The sequence below is a fragment of the Jaculus jaculus genome, chromosome 5 (genome assembly GCF_020740685.1).
Source record: "Jaculus jaculus isolate mJacJac1 chromosome 5, mJacJac1.mat.Y.cur, whole genome shotgun sequence".
NCBI lineage: Eukaryota > Metazoa > Chordata > Mammalia > Rodentia > Dipodidae > Jaculus > Jaculus jaculus.
The window spans coordinates 31311321-31328397 of NC_059106.1; the positions used below are offsets into that span (position 1 = coordinate 31311321).

Here is a 17077-nt window from a genome sequence, read left to right on the forward strand (position 1 = left end):
AATGAGCCACTTCTTACACAGGAACCCAAGAAAAAGGAAACTCAGCTTAAAAGCACATCCAGCCACTTTGCTTGGCATAAACTTTCTATGAAGCTTTGAGGCAGGAGACCCTTCTGTTTTGAATCTCCCTATGGATTTCTTGTTTTGATTTGAACATGGATTTTAAACCATACAGCATGATAAGCTGAGCCTCCCATCATATCTGAAGGACCCTAAAGGATAGCAAAGTGTATATCTTAAAATGTGGAAAGGGCTGGAGAGATTGCTCAGTGGTTAAAGCACTTGCCTGCAAAGCCCAATGACCCAAGTTCTATGTTCTATGTTCCACAGTGCCTGTGTAAAGAGATGCACAAAGTGGTATATGCATCTAGAGTTTGCTTGCTGTGGCAGGAGGGCCTGGCATGCCCATTCTCTTTCTCTGCTTGCAAATAAATAAACTTAAAATGTGGCCAGGTGTGGTGGGGCACACCTTTAATCCCAGCACTCTGGAGGCAGAGGCAAGAGGATCATTGTAAATTGGAGGCCACCCTGAGATTACAGTGAATTCCAGGTCAGCCTGGACTAGAATGAGACCCTTCCACAAACAAACAAACAAACAAAGAACAAAAAAGCAGATGACCATATCCCAGTGATGGCTCTTTCCTAGAAGATCATTGTTTTTGCATAGTTTCCCCTCCTAAATAACTCAGGAAATATTTATAGCTGTAACATTCAAAACCAGCCAAATGAACACTGTTCATCAGTAATGACATCTATTAGCAGCTCTCATACACTTGTGATAAGACTGCTAAAGAATGGGATGGGGAGGGGGCTGGAGGGATGGCTTAGCGGTTAAGTCATTTGCCTGCAAAGCCAAAGGACCTAGGTTCCATTGCCCAGGATCCACATTAGCCAGATGCACAAGGGGTGCACACATCTGGAGTTCGTTCACAGTGGCTGGAGGCCCTAGTTTGCCCATTTTTTCTCTCTCTCTCTCCCTGTCAAATAAATAATAAAATAAAAATATATACCTATAAAAAAAAGAATGGGATGGGAATGGAGAGATGATTTAGCAGACAAGGTGCTTGCCTGCAAAGCCTAAGGACCTAGGTTCAATGTCCCCATACCCACGTAAGCCAGATGCACAAGGTGGCTCTTGCATCTGTAGTTCGTCTGCAGAGGCTGGAGGCCCTGGTATACTCATTCTCTATCTGCCTCCTACTTTCTTTCTCTCTTTGGAGTAAATAATAGGATAAAAACCCTAAAAAGAAGAATGGGATGGGTATAAGAAGATACCCTGCTGAGAAGCACTGGGATTATGCTGGAATAATCTGTCACCATTCCCACCCAGTTTTACTCTAGGTCCACCTGTCCATGTCATTGCTCAGCTGGAGTTATTTACAAAGATGTCCATATTGGCAAAGTGAAGCTCCATTTCACCAAAGTGCTGGGCAGAGCCACGCTCAGAGCAAAGTCAGGCCCCTCCTTCCCCTGGTCATTGCATCACAGACACCAAAACACAAAGATGTTTATTTTATTCTATTGTTTTCCTTTGAAACTTCTAACAGATTGAGCTCCTGGGAGTTGCGCAAGAGGGGCCATGGAACTAAAACAGGCCTCCTTCCCTCCCTGCAGAACTTTGTGCCAGGGGTGGGGTGGAAGAAAATCAAACAGGGCCATCCTAAGTCTTCTGATGCATGGGGTCCCAGAAAGCCGTGCCATCCAGATAGACGACACCCTCATGAATTTTGCTGGTGCCTGAGTTGGAAAAGAGGCAAAAAGGGGAAGAATCCAGGTGCTCCAGACCCTTGAGTGGGTCTATGGCATCAGTGCTATTCAGGCTCAGACGTGTGCAGTCCACATTCAGGAGCTCTGGTCACCAGCTTAGGCCATGGCTCCTCTTGGGCTTCGAGATCATGGGTGCAGGGCCTAGACTCTTTAGTCTGTCTCCAGGTCAGAGGAACAGGCTAGAAATAGCATTGTGGCTCTGACAAAATTACACATTCAAAGCCTTAACTGTCTCAGTATATGGTATGTGGATCTTTGCCCAGGGCAAGGCTGATCATCAGAATCCTCAGCTGAGCCACCATGCTAAACACATGCTTATCATGAGCCCAAGACAGGCCTATAAGATATGATCCAGCAACTCCAGTATTTACTCAGGTAGTTGAAAACCTAAGTCTGCACAACCTGCCCATGAAGCTTATAGCAGCTTGACTCACAACTGCTCTGTTGTGGAAGCAACCAAGAAGTCCCAGGAGGTGATTGGGCAATGTGTGGTGCATCCAGATAACAAACCTCTACTGAGGCTACGAAGAAATGTGTTCTGGGAGTTGGAGAGGTGGCTCAGAGGTTAAAGGTACTTGCTTGCAGAGCCTGGTTAGATTCCCTAGCACCCACATAAAGCCAGGCACACCAAGTGGAGCATGCGTCTGGAATTTGCAGAGGCAGGAGGCCCTGGCATGCCCATTCTCTGTATCTCTCTCTCTCAAATAAACAAATAAATAAAATATAAATTTCAAAAGCCAAACAAAGGGGCTGGAGAGATGGCTTAGGAGATAAGGCATTTGCCTGCAAAGCCAAACGGTTTGATGCTCCAGAACCCACATAAGTCAGATGCACAAGGGGGTTTGTGTGAAGTTTGTTTGTAGTGGCTGGAGGTCCTGGTGTGCCCATTCTCTCACTCCCTCTCTCTGCCTCTTTTTTTCTCAAGTAAAAAAAAAAAAAAAAACCACCCAGCAGCCAGTGGGAGATCACTTCAGATTCAAATCATAACACCTTGTTAAGTAACTTTACCTGAGGTCGAACAGTGGGAGAGTAATATTGCTCAGGTCAGACAAGAGATTTTATTTATTTGTTTGCAAGCAGAAAGAGAAAGGGATTGAAAGAGAGAGAAAGGAAGAGAACAGGCGTGCCAGGGCCTCTAGCTGCTGCAAATGAACTCCAGATGCATGCATCACTTTGTGCATCTGGATTTATGTGGGTATTAGGGAATTGGATCCTAATCATTATATATCACAGGCAAGCGCCTTAACAACTGAGCCAGCTCTCCAGCCCTAAACAAGAGATTTAAACGCCTTTTCCCCAGCTTGCTCCAAAGCTTCTGTCAGCACTACATGTTTCACAGCTTCTCTCCTGGGTCTGATCAGAGTCTCCCTTTCTGTGTGTCTTGCTACTCCACTTCTTGTCTTCCAAAGTGTCCCAGTGTGCAGGTACAATCTGTGAGAACTTGATTGCACAAGTCCAAGAAGGGGCCCAAGACTTTGCATCTTATCTCATCTCATTTCTCCTTTCCCCTCCTCCTCCCCACCTCTCTTCAGAGACAGGGTCTAGGCATCCCAAAGTGTTCTCAAACTAGAAAGCCTTCTGCCTCAGCCTCCTGAGAGTTGGAATTACAGGTATGTTGCACCATGCCTGGCTAAGAGTCTGCATTTTTAAAAACGTTTTATTGACAACCTCTATATACATATAGACAATATACTATGATCATACTCCCCTCCCACCATCTTTCCCTTCCCTCTCTGCTAACCCTTCTTTCTAACTAGTTTCTGCTCTGTTTTTATTGACAACTTTCATAATTGAAAACAATATCTCATGGTACTTCCCTCTCTCCCCTCATTTAGCCCTTTGAAACTCCACTCTCCATCATACCTCTTCCTCCCCTCAATCAGTCTCTCTTTTATTTTGATGTCATGATCTTTTCCTCCTATTATGATGGTCTTGTGTAGGTAGTGTCAGGTACTGTGAGGTCATAAAGATCCAGGCCATTTTGTGTCTGGAAGAGCATGTTGTAAGGAGTCCTACACTTCCTTTGGCTCTTCCATTCTTTCTGTCACCTCTTCTGCAATGGACCCTGAGCCTTGGAAGGTGTGATAGAAATGTTTGAGCACTGAGCACTCCTCTGTCACTTCTTCTGAGCACTATGGTGCCTTCTGAGTCATCTCAAGGTCACTGCCATCTGAAAAGAGAAGGTTCTCTAACCAAAAGTGAGAGTAGCATTAATATATGGGTATAAACATTAAGAGAAGTGCTTACTGGCCAGTTTGGTGAGCATAGTATATACATTTAGCCAGACACCAGCAGGCATTGCACTCCTAGGGCTCATGACTTCCTGCATCATAGGTTTTCAATATCAGGGATGTATTCCCTCCCATGGAGCAGGTGTCCAGTCCAATTGGAGAGTGGTTGGTTTCTCCCATAACAGACATGGCACTATTGCACCCATTGGCTCATTTGGCCTGGCTGGCCAAATATAAGGCTTACAAGTGTACACTGTTGAGTATCTCCACTGGTGATTTCTCTCCCATTGAACTGCATACAGCATAGCTTTTGCCAGCTTTCTGTCAGCTGGTCTACATGAAGGAGGTTTTCAGCTCAGCTCCAGCAGGATTTCTTAGTGACCTTGCAGACCAAGTATGTGGAGTCTTCAGCAATAGGGTCTTACCATCTATTCCTGGTGGGAAACCAAGACCCTTAGCAATGGCCTGTAATGTTTTGGTGGCATTGGGGACCTCCCTGGCCAACAACTCATTGGAAGGTATCCCATCATTGGCACTGGAAATTTTCTAGTAACAATCTATGGCTTCTGGGTGTGCCATTGTCCAAAAAAAGTAGGTTTCCATATGACTTATTTATAGCCTCTTAGATTTTGATTAGCCTACCCTCCACCTTTCCTTTAGTCAATCTCTTCCCCTGACCTCAGTTAGGCCTTTTTACACCCCATTAATATATTCTTCTATTTACATATATATAATACCATCCTATTAAGTCCCCACTCCCTTTCTATTCCTTTATATCCCTGTGGTGGTTTGATTCAAGTGTCCCTATAAACTTACTGTTCTGAATGCTAGATTCCCAGCTGATGGAGACTTGGGAATTAACACTTCCTGGATATTTTTGGGGGTGGGCTTACAGGTATTATAGTCAGTTTCCCCTTGCCAGTGTTTGGCACTCTCCTGTTGCTATTGTGCACTTGATGTTGGCCAGGGGGTGATGTCTACTCTCTGATCATGCCATCGTTTTCTCTTGTCATCATGGAGCTTCCCCTTGAGTCTGTAAGCAAAATTAAAGTGGTTAGGTGATTTCTGCCAGCAATGCAAACCTGACTGCAACGATCCCCTTTCTAGCTTCAAGTTTTTCTCTATTTAGTATTATGTTGGTTGTAGGTTTGTCACAATAGCCTTTATTATGTCAAGATATGTTCATTCTATTTCCAGTCTCTGTAAGACTTTTATCATGAAAGGATGTTGGATTTTGTCAAATGATTTTTCTGTGTCTAATGAGATGATCATGTGATTTTTGTCCTTCAGTCCATTTATATAATGTATTACATTTATCAGTTTGCATATGTTGAACCATCTCTGCATCTCAGGGATAAAGCCTATTTGGTCAGGGTCAATGATCTTTCTGATATATTCTTGTATTCTGTTTGCCAACATTTTGCTGAGGATTTTTGCATCTATGTTCATGATGGAGATAGGTCTGTAATTTTCTTTTTTTGTTCTATTTTGTCTGGTTTTTGTATCAGGGTGATGCTGACTTCATAGAAGGAGTTTGGTAGGATTTATTCCTTTTCTATTTTATGGAAAAATTTGAGAAGCATTGGTGTCATTTCTTTCATGAAGGTCTGGTAAAATTCACCAGTGAATCCATCTGGGCCTGGACTTTTTAAATTGGGAGACTTTTTTTTTTTTATATAACTGCTTGGCTCTCCATAGTTGTTATAGGTCTATTTAACTGGCTAATCTCATCTTGATTTAATTTATGTAGGTCATATAAATCAAGGAAATAATCCATTTCTTTCAGATTTTCAAACTTAGTGGAGTATGTGTTCTTATAGTATGTCCCTATGAGTTTTTGAATTTTTCTGATGTCTGTTGTGATGGTGCCTTTTTCATCTCTAATTTTATTAATTTGTGTCTCTTTTCTCTTTATTTAGATCAGATTTTCTAAGTTTATCCTTGCAAAGAACCACTGCTTTGTTACACTGATTATTTGGATTTTTTGTTGTTGTTTGTTTCTATTCATTAATTTCTGCTCTAATCTTTATTATTTCTTCCCATCTACTGATTTTTAGTTTGCCTTGTTCTGCTTTTTCCAAGGCTATAAGGTGAAGCATTAAATTGTTTATTTGTGACTCTTCTAATTTCTTTTTAAATTATTCTGTTTATTTTTACTTATTTAGTTGATAGCAACAGAGAGAGAAACAGGCAGAGATAGAGACAGAGAGTGGGCGCACCAGGGCCTCCAGCCACTGCAAATGAACTCCAGACACGTGTGCCCCCTTGTGCATCTGGCTAACGTGGGTCCTGGGGAATCAAGCCTCGAACCGGGTCCTTAGGCTTCACAGGCAAGCGCTTAACTGCTAAACCATCTCTCCAGCCCCTAATTTCTTAATATAAGCACTTAAAGCTATAAAATTTCCTTCTTAGGACTGTCTTCATTGTGTCCCAGAGGTTCTGGTATGTTCTGTTCTCATTTGATTCTATGAATTTTTTAAAAAATATATTTTATTTATTTGAGAGAGAGAATGAGGGAGGGAGACACACACACACACACACACACACACACACACACACACACACACACACAGAGCCCCCTTGTGCATCTGGCTTACGTGGGTCCTGGAGAGTCAATACGGGATCCTTTAGCTTTGCAGGCAAATGCCCTAACCACTAAGCATTATCTTCAGCCCATGATTCTATGAATTTTTATCTATTAATCATTTAGTAGTGTATTGTTCAATTTCCATGATTTTATATATGCTCTATAGCTTTCCTTGCTATTGATTTGTAGTTTGATCCCATTGTGATCAGATGGAGTGCAAGGTATTAATTCAATTTTCCTGTATTTGTTAAGATTTGCTTTGTGTCCTAATATATGGTCTATTTTAGAGAATGTTCCATGTACTGCTGAAAAGAATGTGTATTCTGCAGCATCTGGATGAAATGCCCTGTAGATATCTGGTAGGTCCATTTGTTCTATGACCTCATTTAATCCAGATGCATCTCTGCTTATTTTTTGCTGGGATGACCTGTCAATTGATGAGAGTGGGATGTTTAAGTCACCCACAACAACTGTGTTTGGTGTTATCTGTGATCTTAGTTCTAATAGCCTTTGTTTGATGAAATTGTAAACCCCCATGTTAGGTGCAAAAATGTTTAGGACTGTCATGTCCTCCTCTTGCAGTGCCTTTAATCAATATAAAGTGACCTTCTATTTTTTTTTTTTTTTCAAGGTAGGGTCTCACTCTGATCCAGGCTGACCTGGAATTAACTCTGTAGTCTCAGAATGGCCTTGAACTCACAGTGATCCTCCTACCTCTGCCTCCCGAGTGCTGGGATTAAAGGCGTGCGCCACCACGCCCGGTTTAAAGTGACCTTCTTTATCTTTCCTAATGAACATTGGTCTGAAGTCCACCCTGTCTGATATTAGGATAGCAACCCCTGCTTGTTTTCTAGGCCCATTTGCTTGAAACACCTTTTCTAACCTTTCATCCTAAGACAGTGCCCATCCTTTGTAGAAAGGTGAGTTTCTTGGAGGCAACAAATTGAAGGATCCTGCTTTTTAACCCAGTCTGTAAACCTGTGTCTTTTGGTTGGGGCATGGAGGCCATTGATATTAAGTTATTATTGGAAGGTATGTATTTATTTTTTCCATTTTTCTTGTTTTGTAGTTCTGCTTTTTTTTTTTTTTTTTTTTTTTTTTTGCCTTTGCTCTCTTGTATTGACTAGTTATTTGAATATGATTTGTTTTTTCCAGGTTACTTATATGTATGCTTTTCTTTCTCTTCAGCATGGAGGATCCTTTCAAGTATTTTCTATGAAGCTGGTTTTGTCTTCAAATATGCCTTTAGCCTGTTTTTGTTGTGGAATGTCCTTATTTCTCCGACTATTTGAATGGATAGCTTTGGAGGATAAAGTAACCTTGGTTGACAGTTGTTATTCAAAACTTGCAATACATCATTCCCAAGCCCTTCTGGCTTTTAAAGTTTGTGTTGAGTAATCTGCTGTGATACCGATGGGCTTGCTTTTGTATGTGACTTGATATTTCTCTCTAACTGCTTCCAATATACTTTCTTTGGTCTCTGTGAATGGTAGTCTAATTATAATATGGCAAGGAGAAGTTCTTTTCAGGTTTTGTCTGTTTGGTATTCTAAAGGCTTTCTGTATCTACATTGACATCTCTTTCCCAATTTGGGAGAAGTTTTCTTCTGTGATTATGTTAAAAATGCCTACTATGCCTTTGGAGTGAAATTCTTCTTCTTGTACTATACCCTGAATTCTTATGTTTGATCTTTTCATAGTGTCCCCAATATCTTGAAATTCTTATTCATACCTTCCTATTAGTTTGTCTTTTTCATACTATATTAGATCTGTCACCTGGTCTTCTAGTTTAGATATTCTGTTCTTTCATCCATTCTATTGGTAAGATTTTCTACAGAGGTTTTTATTTGACTTACTATATTTTTAATTGTTAGTTTTCTGACTGCTTGTTATTATTTGTATTTCTTTTAAAAATTTTTTCTGATATTTTAATTTATTTATTTGAGAGAGAGAGAGAGAATGGGCATGCCAGGGACTCTAGCCACTGCAAACGAACTCCAGATGCATGTACCACCATGTGCATCTGGCTTATGTGGGACCTGGAGAATTGAACCTGTGTCCTTAGGCTTCTCAGGTAAGCACCTTAACTGCTGAGCCATGTCTCCATCCCTATTATTTCTATTTCTTTATTCATGTCTTGTATTGACCTCCTTATTTCATTAAACTGATTTCCTGTGTCTTCTTTGATTCCTTTGACTGCCTTTTTTATTTCTTTGAGCATATTTGTAATCATTCTTTTGAAATATTTCTCAGGCATTTCCTCTAAATCAATCTCACTGGAGGTAGTTTCTGATGGATTTATGAGTTTTGGTGGATTTATATTATTTTGACTTTTTTGTTTCTTGTATTATAATGTAGAGATTTTTTCACCTTGGATTAATTAATGGTTGGGTTTTCTAATTATTTGCAGTATTATTAGATGCATCAGTCAATCTGACATTATATATCTTCAAGATAGGAGCTTAAAGTGCTAGGTGTGGCTCTTAAAACTCTCAGTGTAACCACAAAAGTGACCCTAGGTGTTGGGTTTTCCTGCTATGAGAGTATTCTAGTAGGCTGGGTGGAACAAGATACAGGCAAATCCTAAAATTTAACTGAACCATACACACATTCAATGTAAACCAGCACTGAGTATTTATACAAGAGTAGGTATTATAGATCCTCTAACAAAGTCCAAGTCCCTAAGGATATGTGTTGCCCCACACCTTTAATACTGTCAACTGGGAGGCTGAGATTTCTGGTCTGTAGAGGGTTCCAAGGTCAGGTTGTGACTGAGTGAGACCCTGCCCCAATGAATGACAGAAGAGGAGACAGGCACTATAAATCGGGAAACGACAAATGGCAAGCCCATAATATAGCTTATTTAAGAATGGCAAATCTAACCATCCATCAAATTTAATATATAATTTACCCTGATATGGAAGGGGCAATTAGCACTGCCAATGCAAGCCTATATACCAGGCTTATTTGGTGCGTATTGACCTGGTATAATCCCAGTTACCTTTTGGGGTGGCTTTGGTCTCAGCTATGCTGTGGACTCACCTGGATCCCTCTTTGTTGTGCTGTGGGCTCAGATAGGCTGGCTGGGCTGGTGGGTCCCTGCTCTGATATCCTGTGCCGGTGTTGTGTAGGTGAATTCCCTTCCCCAGGTCTCTAGTGCTTTCTGGCGCTTGTGCTGGTGGTGGGGGGAGGGGAGGCTGTGCATGGTGGATGAAGTTCTCCCACTGGTCCTTATGATCCTCTTCCTCAAGCTCTGCTGGTCCCTGCCATCCTTCCCTTCACGTTTCTTGAGTGTACAAGGAGGCTGGCGTGAGTGCAAAATCCCCTCACCTGGCTTTTCCTGTGGCTCAGGCTGAGCCTGGCCATGTGGACCTGGTGCCACCACTGCTGGAGCCTCTGGATGCTCTGGATCTCTCCTACTTCTCTGCTGCGGTTGATAGTTTCTTGCACTCCTTCACTTTTTAGTAGAAGAGTGTATTTTTCTTTTACTTTTTTCTTCTCCCCTACGCTGCTTTGGCATGGTTCCTACACTGTCATTTTAACTGGAAGTCTCCAATATCTCTGTTCTATTTTGATGACATCATTTCCACCCCCTCTAGTATGCAAGTCTTGTGTAAGTGGCACCAGCTACTGTAAGGTCATGAGTTCGTTGTTTTTGGTTTTGGTGGGGGGGGGGGGGGTTTCAAAGCCTCTAGCGCAGGCTGGCCTGCAATTCAACATATAGCCTCAATCTGGCCTTGAATTTACAATGATCCTCCCACCTCTGTCTCCCAAGTGCTGGGATTATAGGCATGCACCACCATGCCTGGCAACATCTATCATTTTTAACTACCCTCATTGCTATTTTTTCTCTGTATCTCTGCTACATCTTTGCCTGTCAAAATCATAACCACTCTCAGACAGCCAAGTGGAGGTCTATGTCAATATAAACTATTGCCTGATCATCACCCCACCAAAATTAAGTTCTCCCACCAACTGCTCCCTTTGCATTGAGCACTGACTCATGCAGTCCTTTCTGTTTTTTAAAATACATTTTATTTATTTGAGACAGAGAGAGAAAGAGAGAGGTAGATAGAAGAAAATGGACATACCAAGGGCTCCAGCCATTGCAAATGAACTCTAGACACATATACCCTGTGCATTTGGCTTATGTGGGTCCTGGTAAATCAAACCTGGGTCCTTAGGCTTCACAGGCAAATGCCTTAACTGCTAAGCCATCTCTCTAGCCTATTTCTGCTTTTTTCCTTACACTATCTGCTCCTTACTTGCTATTGTGAAAACAACCTGAAGATAGGACTATATTAGTAGCTCATGTAAGTTCCTTAATTCCAACAAGGCCTGGCTTATCTTTGCTTCACTCCCATGCCCGTCTGTTCCCTTTTGTGGATGATAAAAGAGGAGCATCCACTCAACAAATATTTACCACTATTTACTGGGTGAAATACCTTACAAACAGTGGTTAAATCAAGCTTCACATAAGAACACAGAAGGAGGGTGGGAGAGATGGCTAGCAGTTAAGGAGCTTGTGTTCAAAGTCTAAGGACCCAGGTTCAAGTCCCCAGGACCTACATAAGCCAGATACACAAGGTGGCATGTGTATTTGGAGTTCATTTGCAATGGCTAGAGGCCCTGGCATGCCCATTCTCTCTCTATCTGCCTCTCTCTCTCAAATAAATAAATAAATAGATTTAAAAAAAGAACACAGGAGGAGAGAAGTTACTTTTGGTCAGAGAAGCTTCTTCTTTTTTTTAAATAGACGGTGGTGATTATTGAGGAGCCTCAAAACTTACCAAAGTGCTGAGGAGAAATGAAGTGGTCAACACTGCTAAATGAGATGTCTCTATCATATTCTCCAAGGCTCAAGGAATCTTGCAAAGAGGCGACTGAAAGAATGAATGTAAGAGCTAGAGAATGGGGATGAGAGTTTTGGAATGTTGTTTTCCAGACACGAAGCAGCTATTGCATTCACGACCTCATGTTGGCTGTTGTCACCAGCACAACACTGGGCCCATCAACATGTCATCATGAATGATGGAGGCGGGCCGAGAAAAAAATAATTAAAAGACATCAAAATAGAGGTAGTAGTTGGAAAAAAGAGGTTCAGATGAGGGGTATGCGGGAGGGGTACAAAAGAAAGTAATGGGAAGGATTATGATCAAAACACATAATGTACATAGATAAAAATTTCTCATTAAAAGGCTTTTTCAGCCTGGTGTTGTAGTGCACACCTTTAATGACAGCACCCAGGAGGCTGAAGTAGGAGGAACACCATGAGTTTGAGGACAACTTGAGAATACAGAGTGAATTCCAGATCAGCCTGAGCTAGAGTGAGACCCTATGTGAACCCCCCCGCCCAAATAAAAAAGCTTTATAGGGGACTGGAGAGATGGCTTAGCAGTTAAGGCACTTGCCTGCAAAGCCTAAGAACCCAGGTACGATTCCCTAGTACCCATGTAAGTCAGATGCACAGGGTGGTACATGGGTCTGGAGTTCGTTTGCTTACAGTGACTGGAGGCCCTGGTGGGCCCATTCTTTCTCTCTCTCTCTCTCTGTCTCTTCCCCCCTCTCAAATAAGTATTAAAAAACAAAAAAACAAAGGATTTAAAAATTTTTTTTTTATTTTTCAAGGTAGGGTCTCGCTCTAGCCCAGGCTGACCTAGAATTCACTATGTAGTCTCAGGGTGGCCTTGAACTCACAGTGATCCTCCTACCTCTGCTTCCTGAGTGCTAGGATTAAAGGTGTGTGCCACCATGCCCAGCCAAAAAAGTTTTTTTAAGGGGCTGGAGAGATGGATTAGTGGTTAAGGCACTTGCCTATGAATCCTAAGGAGACCAAGGTTTGATTCCCCAGTACCTATGTAAGCCAGATGCACAAGGTGGCATGCTCATATTCTTTCTCTACTTGCCTCTCTCTCAAATAAATAAATAAAAGTAGAATTTAAATAAGTTCTTTAAACTGGGCATGGTGGTGCATACCTTTAATCCCAGCACTTGGGAGACAGAGGTAGGAGGATCACTGTGAGTTTGAGGCCAATCTGAGACTTCAGAGTGAGTTCTAGGTCAACCTCAGCTAGAGTGAGACCCTGCCTCAAAAAAGAAGAACAAGAACAAAAACAAACAAACTAAGATGTGAGATGTCCTTTGCCCCCCTTTAATGAAAGAGGACACTCGTATCAGAGACCTAAGTAAGGACAGGGAAAGTCAGGCTCCTTCCTTCACTTCATACCATGTTACAGCTTTGTGCATTCAAAGAACCAGTCTGTCCTTAAATCTTGGGAAATTACAAAATAATAAAACATTTTATTTAATATAAATCTATAATGTTATGGCATGTTTATGAAATTCAAAATCATTTAAAACGAGGCTATAAGTTCCAGGTTTAATTCAATGCAAAGAAAAAGAAATTATGATAATCAATGATAATGGCTAACTTAATCAGTTAGCCACTGAGGTAGATACCTTGGGAAACTCACTTGAGTTCTCATTCACTATGACTTCCCTCAGTATGGTCTGAAAGTGTTTATGTCCTGTCCCCTCCTATTCATATGTGGAGACCTAATCACCAGTGGGATGATGCTAGGAAGTGGATCCTTTGTGAAATGAACAGGATCAGTGAGTGCCCTTATACAGGTGACACTGGGAGCAGTCTTGCCTCTTCTACCAGGTGAGGACACAGCCAGAAATTACCATTTACACACCAAACTGGAATCTACAAGTTGCTTGATCTGGGATTTCCCAGCCTTCAGAACTGTGAGAAATATATGTCAGTGGTTCAGAAACCACTCTGTTTATGTTTTCTTAAAGCAGCCTGCACAGACTGAGACAGTGCCTCGCCTGCTTCTCAAAATCAAGGTAAGAAGCCAGTTTCCAATATTGATAAATGCTATGAAAACTGACAAATTTTCTATGTGCAAAAATTTTCATTATCTTTAAGCATAATACAGAGCTAAAGAGGCAAGTCAATTTTTGGGAAATACACATAAAGTAGAAGATGTAGGGGAAGTCCCAATCCCAAGTGTTTCATCTGCTGTTACTATTTTTGAGATTTATGGTCTTTGCTCAAATTTTTCACGTATCTGATGAGACATGAGCAATATGTAAGATGGTCAGAGAGCAGAACACCTCTAGAGCAGCCTTTCGTTTTTCCAGGATAAGAAAAGATGGTTTATTTGATGTAGGCATGTTGATTGGCAGTGCAGCCTTGCAAATTCCTTCAGTGTTAAGTCATGTCTTCAAAACTGGGTGGGACGCTCAGTTGTTAAGTTTTCTCTCTTCCTCTGGAGTCCAGGGCTTGACAAGCTGAAGGCTGCATGTGAGCAAGTGCCTTTAACCACTGAGCCATCTCTCCAGGCCAAGGTTGCGTGTGACATGAGTTGGGTGGTCTTGGGAAAATCCTGTGGAAATGCCATCACTCTTCTAAAAGGAGCAGAAACACTGTGCCTGTGTTTATCCATATCATCGAAGCAAAATGTGAGCCCCATTGGTGTGCTTGACCAATGAAGTATTCTCTAACAAATGTTCTGATAAAATCACAGTGGAAAGGAAGAAGCACAAGACACGGAAGAAACGAGACTCCACTCCCAGTGTGCTGGGGAAAGCCTGGCAGAGGAGTTGTAAAGGAAGGAGAGAATAGTTTTGTCTGGTTGAGAAGGTCTGGAAGGGGCTATACTGGTTTGATTCAGGTGTCCCCCATAAATTTAGGTATTCTGAATGCTAGGTCCCCAGATGTGGCAGTTTGGGAGTTGGAGCCGCCTGGAGGCAGGGTATTGTTGAGGGCAGGCTTAGGGGTCATATAGTCAGCTTCCTCTTGCCAGTGTTTGGCCCACTCTCCTGTTGCTGTTGTCCATCTGATGTTGGCCAGGAAGTGATATCCACCCTCTGCTCATGCCATCGTTTTCCCTTGCCATCCATCATGGAGCTTCCCCCCCCCCAAGTCTGTAAGTCAAAATAAGCCCTTTTTGTTCCCACAAACTGCTCTTGGTTGGGTGATTTCTGCCAGCAATGTAAAGGGCAAATGTTTCAAATAATACATAGTTTCCAGCAACGTTTGTCACAAGAGTCCTCCTTCGAGGTGTAAGGCTTCCATCTGAAGTCAACGGTGAGGCAGGTGGGATGCTAAGAAGCCCTAAGGAATCATGCCCTGGTGTCTCAGAATCTTGTGGTCTTGGTTGGGGAACAAAGGTGTCCCTCAGAGTTCTTGTCCCCCCTGCATCACCTTGTGGACCTCACGATGGCATCTGCTCAGGGCAGGGCACCCTGCGTGGGTTCGGTTACAGTTTATTCTGGCATGTCCCCACAGGCTCATGTTTAGAATGCTTCTTCCCCAGCTCCTGCCATTTGGGGTGGGGGTGGATAAAACTTTGGGAGACAGAGCCTAGCTGGTAGAAGAGCATCACGAGTGATGGATCTTTGGAGGGTATACCTGGTCCTGGGTCCTTCCACACTCGGCTCCCTGGTTCATGGTGACAGGAAGAGCCACCCCCACATGCTCCTTCTCTCAGGGGCTAACCTGCTGCGACATGCCTTCCTCGCCATGGAGGACTGAGTGCCCCGAAACCCCGTATCAAGTTGATCTTTCCCCGTAAGTTGTTTCTGTCAGGTACTTCGTCACAATGGCACAGAAGTAACTAGGACAGGTCTCCAAACACAGTGCTACCTTGCAGAGTGGCAGGGGTCCAGGCTCAGAACCAGCCACCACAGTGCTGAGTGGAATATGCCACAAGAAGAGGCCCTCCCCACTGCAGACGGCAGCTCGGCCGGGCCCCCCGGTACCTGAGCAGGACATGCAGCTAGTTTTGCCAGAGAGCCTCCCTCTGTGTCCTGCAGGGAGGTGGTGGGCCCAGCCCTGCAGGTCTTCACAGTCAAGAGGCAGCAGCAGCTCCCTGGGCACAGGGATACGCCACATAGCTAGCTTGGTAGTGGCCAAGGGAACAGCAGGGACCTTGTGTCCTGACTCTTGCTACCTGCTGGAACCTAGAAGACAGTGAACACCTTTGTGGCGGATGGAACTGCTGTCATTACTGGAGGATTTGGGGAAGGGTCACATGCCGGGGGGGGGGGGGGAAGCACTGAACTGTGTGGGGTTCGTGGCTCTATGAGAGATCCAGCCTACTGTTCCTCTAGAGGGCCAGAGGCCTGAGTGCTGTGCTGTGCTAGGGACATGGCCACTTTCTGGCACTGTCAGTAAGAGCATCGCATAGGACTCAGACCGGATCCTTAGGCAGAGACACGGGGCATGGCAACAGCTGCCAGGCTTCTGGAGGAGGTGGCAGTCGCTTGGTTGCAAATACACTGATGGCTTGGTTTGTGGCCACAAGAAGGACTGGTTTGAGTGCCCCAACAAATACTTGGTGAAGAACTGCTCGATGGGGAAGTGGAAAATGTTCAACCCAAACTCAGTGTACTTTTGGGCATACTCATAAATAGAAGTTTGTGTTTGCCCACTAAACATTAGGTTTGCTTTGAATTTGTAATCCCAGGTAACTTTGTAAGATCTTGTTTTACCCTGGCTTCTTTCTATTGCCAGCATGAAGGGATACTCTGTGATTCCATTTATTACAATATACTCAGAGAAACAAGGAACTAAACAAGGTTTTCAGAAACTAGGGAGACAGGGAATGGAAGATTTGTTCAGTAGACATATTTTAATTTTGTAAGATGAACAAGTTATAGAGATAGTTTACTTAGCAATGTGGAATTTGCATAACACTACTGATCTAAGTTCAGAAAATAGGTAAAATAGCAAAGGCTATGGTAAGTGGTTTTGTGCTGTAATTAAACATGAGTTTAAGGGCTGGGGAAATAGCTTAGTGGTTAAGGCTCTTGCCTACAAAACCAAAGACCTAGGTTTGATTCCCCAGGTCCCATGTTAGCCAGATGCACAAGGTGGCACATGCATCTGGATGGTGTATGCAGTGGCTGGAGGCCTTGGAGCACCCATTCTCTCTCTCTCTCTCTCTCTCTCTCTCTCTCTCTCTCTCTTTCTCTCTGCTTCTTTCTCTCTTAAAAAAAAACAAACATGAGTTTAAAAATATATTCCAGTTGGGTGTGGTGGAACATGCTTTTAATCCCAGCATTTGGGAGGCTAAAGAGGGAGGATTATTGTGAGTTCTAGGCCAGCTTGGGCTAGCATGAGACCTTATTTCAAAAAACCAAAGATCAAAAAATAAAAGCACATTCCATAATAAAGTACAATTCAGTGTTTGACATCTGGTGAAAGATTACTAGTCACACCGAGGCAATAAAATGTATACAAGAATCAGTCCATCAAAATCGATGAAGCACCGACACAGATGTAGAATTCGAGGACAAAAGCATTAAAATGGGCCTTAGCACTTTGCTCAGTGTGCTCAAGCGACCACGTTGCAGACTGCCATGCTGCGGAGACAGCATGTGGCAGGAACCAGGCACGGTGGTCGGGCAGCCCACCGCTGACCAAAAGAAAGAAATGTGGCCTCCTCAATCATACACCCTCAAGAAAATCAAACCTGACC

The 17077-nt window shown here is 43.0% G+C and overlaps 1 protein-coding gene across 1 annotated transcript in view; it reads right to left on the minus strand.

The window, feature by feature from the left end:
- Prtfdc1 (phosphoribosyl transferase domain containing 1) overlaps nt 1-17077 on the minus strand; it is a 105175-nt gene that overhangs the window by 30137 nt on the left and 57961 nt on the right. The gene's annotated exons all lie outside the window — the stretch shown is intronic.